At 44.4% G+C, this 5,889-nt stretch overlaps 2 pseudogenes; both read right to left on the bottom strand.

Annotated features, from left to right (window-relative positions):
* Nucleotides 1-920: 920 nt before the first annotated feature.
* Nucleotides 921-1,678, bottom strand: LOC147442926 (uncharacterized; annotated as a pseudogene).
* Nucleotides 1,679-1,759: 81 nt separating this feature from the next.
* LOC147442925 (oxygen-evolving enhancer protein 3-1, chloroplastic-like) lies at nt 1,760-2,098 on the bottom strand (annotated as a pseudogene).
* Between the last annotated feature and the right edge of the window lie 3,791 nt (nt 2,099-5,889).

The following is a 5,889-nucleotide window of genomic DNA, read 5'->3' as shown; positions in this document are numbered from 1 at the left end:
AGAATTTATAACTACATGGGAAAAAAACTAACAGTCTTAAAAACTTTAACGCTTTTTATCGTAAAAAGAGACACAACTACACATTCGGTAAGAATGGATAGCTCAAGAAACCCGATCAAGCCATATGCATAGGTAGAAGAAGTGAAGGTAAAAATCGATAGCTCAAGATGGCACACCTGATCAAGCCATATGACAATGTGACAAATTGAGACTATAGAATTTGTAACCTGAGGAGAGCTAAACATGCTCATATGATTATCTTAACCATTATATTGTACCTAACCTATGTCTCCTTTCCTAAAATCAGTTATATAATAGTTCTTTGCCTCACCTTTGCAACGCACCTTCCAAGCAAAACTAACATGCGAATCGAACTCTGGAATTCTCATAAACAAATCATACTGACTAACCACTGCATCGAAGCGCCTAGAATGTAAAGACGCTTTGTTTGTTATTAAAAAAAAAACATTCGTTCTATGCCATCTCTACCCGACTCTCTGAGCCTGTCGCGCCTAGCCTCGCTGCTCGCTCTATACTCCATGGTGACGTATTCTCCTCCCCGACACCTACGATCAGTCTCTACCTTTGCTTTCATTCTCTTTTGCTTAACACCACCAAGACATCTCCAAGAACCTGTGTAGGACATCTCCAAGGACTTGCATACTCACCTGGGAGAGCATTTTCGAAGATTCTGGAGATTTTTCAATTATCTTGCAGCTAGTACCACCTAGTTGATATGTATTCCTAATGGCTTCAAAAAATAAAAACCATTGATTTGTTTAGAGATTCCAATTTCAGATAAGGGGTGGCAAGTGCAAACATCTTCATGCATCATGTCGCCATCCTCATCCGTTTCGAGTGCCAGCCCAACTTGATCCTAATGAGCTTAGTCTGGCATTTGTATGCGGAGCAAATAGCAGTCATGCATCTTGGCCCATCCCTAGATTGCTATGGCCATCACAAGCACGACCACAAGTCATGCATCGCTTCGCTTGCAAGGTGATGGCTTTCCATTGTGAGCGTATGTGCCCCGTCAGGTGGTTGGAATCAAGGTCCAATTTTAACAAGGCTATATAACCTGCAAGGTTGTTCATGCCTATGTCCAACTTCTGTAGCTTCACCAACATGCCCATCTCTGTTGGTATCGATCCATTTAGCCCATTGTTTATGGCCTCAAAAACCATTAAGTGGGAGCAATTACCAATATCTGAGGGAATGCCGCCATACAAGTGGTTGTCTGATAAGGAGAGAACCATCAGCTTTTGTAGCTGGAAATCAAAAACCTGGGCTGTAGAAAGGCTGTTGAGAGCTGAAGGGACAGAACCTGTGAGAGAGTTACCAGCAAGAGCAAGAACTTGCAAGTTTGGCAAACCGGCAAGATCGACCAGAATGGGCCCAAAAGCTTTTTCCCTCTTAGATCCAGAACTTGCAAGGCCAAGATCTTCCCCAGAGATGAGGGTATCCCACCCGTGAAGTGGTTCCCAGTCAAATTTAGCACTCTTAATGAGCCGAATGAGCCTAAAAAGAAAGGAATGTTACCCGATAAATTGTTTTCTGCTAGGTCGAGGACTTGAAGATTGACGAGCTTCACCAACAGATTAGGAAGACTGCCATTGAAAGTATTTGGGGAGAGCACAAGGCTTTTCCGATTAAACCATGCAGACAAGAATTCTGGCATCGGACCAGACAAGTTGTTGCGGCTGACATCCAACGATTCTAGAGAACTACTGCTTCCCAGCTCGTCAGGCATTGTGCCCTGTCAGGTGGTTGGAATCTCCTTCAATGGAAGGTCCGTGTCTCGGGCTTGCTCGGAATTATCGGTACCAGGCAGGCCACTGGAGGGAGGAGGGGGACCTTCCACCTTGATGATGGTAGCACCTCCTTGGCGAAGATGGCAGCAGGGGTGGCGGTTGCGAGAAGAAAGAGGAGGGCACGGTGGGAGCACGGACAGGCGGGTTGGGAAGAGCTGTTGGCGCGGATGGGTAGCATAGCGGGCTTGAAGGAGGGCGCCAGAGGTGGAGACCTTGGTGGTGAAGTTCAAGGCAGGAGTGGTGGGTGACACAATGCGAGCCATGGCTACTGTTGTGCTTGCCATCTCCCCCCCTCTTAGGCTGTTGCAATCGCTCGTCCGAAGGAATGGGCATTCAACAATTTACTCCTGAGTCCTTGCTCTAGCTCTAGCCTCTTAGGCTCCAGCTCAGTCTTTCTCTCTTCCTTTCCTTGGAAATTGGAAATGGAGCAGCACCCCATCTGTTCACTCTTTAATGAATTGGAAAGTTGGGGGCCGTGCTTTTGGAAATTGGAACTCAGTTAGGCCCTGTGTCACACACGTTCGTCCGTATGTGTGTGCAATTGACATGGAAAAAAGGTATTGGCTACTGTGTGCGTCCATTGCAACGAATGATCGCCCGGCCTAGATTCCTTGGTCATCTTCGCCCAGTAGCGGACATGAAGAGCAAAAAGGGCGTGACCTGTGAAGATAGGCGACAAATTCTTGCGCGTGCCTGGAGAAGCAAAAGTGGAACCAACTAATTTGCTGATGTAGACGTTTGAAAGGAGAGAGCCTCCGTTGTGTGTGATAGCCAAAGCGCCCAAGCAGGGATTTTTGGGCCCTGTCTGGCGCCTGCGTCTGACAGAGGCCTTACTAGTGCCTAGGGAACAAGTGACAAAGTCACGAGGCCTACCAAGTTTAAGGTAAACACCAAATGAGCCTGTACAATTGATCTCTATTCAATAGAACTTTCAATGTTTGGGAAAAATCATTTTTCCAAACATACAAAATTTATTTCCTTAAATTTTTCAAGAGGAGATTTTAGAAAATTAGGTTTTTCTTGGATTTTTACACTATTTTTCTCTATTTTGAGGCGAAATTTCTCCTTTTCCCCTTGCCCTTAACTGGACTTTTTGAAATTGAAAACGGCACGATATTAAGCTAACACACATCTTTCCTGAACATTGAATAGAAGAGCAAGTATATCTACCAAGTACAACAGCCATAACTGATCTTTATTAGTATGGGTATTCAAGTATGTCGTATGTGTGGTCAATTTGGAAAGTAGATTGTTAATGGGTATCTAAGTAGATGCCACCTAATGGAAAAGGGGAAGGCTTCACAGAGATAGCGGGGAGCCAGTCAAGTGGACGAAGGGAGAAGAAGATACGTGGGCACGAGCCAGGTAGGGAGCAGGCAAATAGGAGTCTCACACAATTCTGTCTCTCTCTCTCCTTCCTTTCAAAGCACGCATGGAATCTATCTCTCTCTCTCTCTCTCTCTCTCTCTCTCTCTCTCTCTCTCTCTCTCTCTCTCTCTCTCTCTCTCTCTCTCTCTCTCTCTCTCTCTCTCCCCCCTTCATTTGTTCCCCTTGCGATGATTGCAGATAAGGCTTGCAAGAGTTGGGAGTGAAGTGAGGCTATTTGTGGCACGTGATATAGGCAAAAGGAGCTCTCGGTTGCATTTGATGCAGGCACGATCATGTTGTACCTCTGGCAAGGTTGCCTAGGCCCGTCCCTCCCTCCCCACTATTCACAGTAGTTGGTCGCAGACGGTAGCAGACGAGGTAGGCACGATAGAACCCACCCCACCCCCCCCCCCCCCCGCGTGCTTCATTACCCTCCTCTTTGACTGCTTGCATGCCAGCCTCCCCACCGCCCCCTCCTTCCCTCCTCTCCCCCTCCATTTCCGATCGCTCGTGTGTGGCACGAGCCTAAGATAAAGCTCTATCATTTTGTAATGTAAAGCCCATATCACACCAAGGCAATGGACACAACTGACCTAGTGGAGCTTGAGCGGCACCTAGAAAAGATGTGCTGAGCTTTTTGAGCCTTTGTTACAGAAAGCACGAACGAGTGTGTGTATCAAATAGGAGTTGATTACAATGATGGTTGTAAAGCTGATATCGTGGGTGCAGGATAAGCTCTTGATCATGCCATTGGTGTTGCTATTGAGTTTGCATACAAAGAAGTAGAAGAGAAGAGTGACTTGGATGATGTGCAAGAAGACAATAATAAATAAAATGAGGGTGCATATGTGGAGACAAAGGCTATGGAGATGGTGGTATTGATGATGATGATCTTGAAGAGGCTAATGAGGGTCTGAATGTCCAAGATATTGATGCCTAGTGACTACATAGAAGAAGATTAGTCAAGTTTATGGTAGCATTGACCCCAACAAATCCAGAAGCTTGTTGAACAAGTATTAAAGATGTTAGCTAAGGGAGAGGACAGGGAGGTACCATATTTTTTCATTGGTATAGCTATCTTAGTTTTCTAAAGGATTAAATTAACTCTTTGAAATACCAAGAACAACACCCTCATGTGAAAGATTCTTTAATTGGCTTGTTAGGGCATGTGTCTTATGGCATAAGCACTTAATACACCCCCCCCCCCCCCCCCCCCCCCACGCGGGGTAGGTCCCCTCCTCCCTTATGCATACAATACGAGCATGAAATAATGGGGGGCTACCCCTATTGTATACGCTTATGTATGACCTCTAAAACCCCCCCTCTTGTACACTCACGTGATACCATACGGAAATCCATAGTGAATCCCTCGGGGTTTGCCCCCAAAGTTGCCATGCACTACAGGTTGTAGAGAATAGACCCTAACTCCAAAACCCCAACTCCAAAATACATGATATTAAACTTCAAAAAATCTTTGAAAACTCTATAACAAAAGTTCTGAAATCCTTCAAATTAAACCCACACACAACTACGTGCAGAATCAACGTGAACAGGATGCTATAATAGGAAGACTAGGTGTAGAGAGAGCTAGTGGAGGGCAAAAAATTGAATCCAAAAGCATCAAGAAGCCAGAACAAGCTAAGACCAGAATTTTTTTGATATTTGACTAAAATGATTTTAGTTTGCACATGAGTTTTAGTTATATACAAGTCTCCCTTCAAAAAACTCACTCACGGGCACTTACAATAGCCCTAACATCTATCACTAGAGTAGCGACTTGCAGTGCATGTACATATGCTTGCTAAAGCAAGATAAAAGCCCACAAAAAGAAAGCCCACACAAAATTTTGACATCGCGCGTCATGTCTGTATGTACAAATTTATAAAAAATGGTGTGCCCAACATGTGCCCAACAATGTCAGCTCCCAAAAACAACCTAGTTCTATCACCGAAGTAATCCACCACACTATGGTTGCTTTGTGCATCAATTTCCAACAAGGGGCTAGAAGGAATTTTAAGCCCATGTAAAGCAAAGACAAAAGTGATGCAAAGGGGAAAACCAATGCCAAAATTCTTCCCAGGGCAATTTCAACAACAACAAAAACAACAATTGGTTGGCAAGGAGAAGGGAGTTTACAAAAAGTAGAAATAAACTCTCTCCTAAAAATCTAGAATCGTTTTTCAAGGAACACAAATGTTTTGATTGTGGGGAGCAAGGACATGGCTATCGTTCTTGCTCCAAGAGAAATGCCCATAATGAGACTTCTAGAGCTTCCACTATTGAAACTCCAAAAGAGGATGCTCATTGCAAAGGATCACCTCTCTCCTATGCTTGGGGAAATGTAAGGGAGCAATATTCCTTCATCTTGTTTGAACATGGATCTACTCACAACTTTATATCAATGGTTGGCATTCAAGCTTTCAAGATGGGAGATATTTTAACTGTCAATATTGCTTTCAAGGTACAACAAGACTCCATTACTCCCTTGATTGGGAAGTTGAGGATTCATGTACAAAGATACGTCTACAAAGAGGACCTTTTTATCTCTCCTCTCCAACATGAGGATGCTATCCTAGGGGCACCATGGCTCAACCGCATGGCTGCCAACATGAAGTTCCTTGAAAGGAGAATCTACTTCACCTACTTCACCTACAGGAAAAGAGAATGTATACAGATGCTAGTGAGTTTGGCTGTACTATACCACTTGGAA

Source organism: Adiantum capillus-veneris, chromosome 14 (genome assembly GCF_014529385.1).
Source record: "Adiantum capillus-veneris isolate H3 chromosome 14, ASM1452938v2, whole genome shotgun sequence".
In the NCBI taxonomy this organism is placed as follows: domain Eukaryota; kingdom Viridiplantae; phylum Streptophyta; class Polypodiopsida; order Polypodiales; family Pteridaceae; genus Adiantum; species Adiantum capillus-veneris.
The sequence above is the reverse complement of the archived record's forward strand: the minus strand, read 5'-3'. Positions and strand labels throughout refer to the sequence as shown.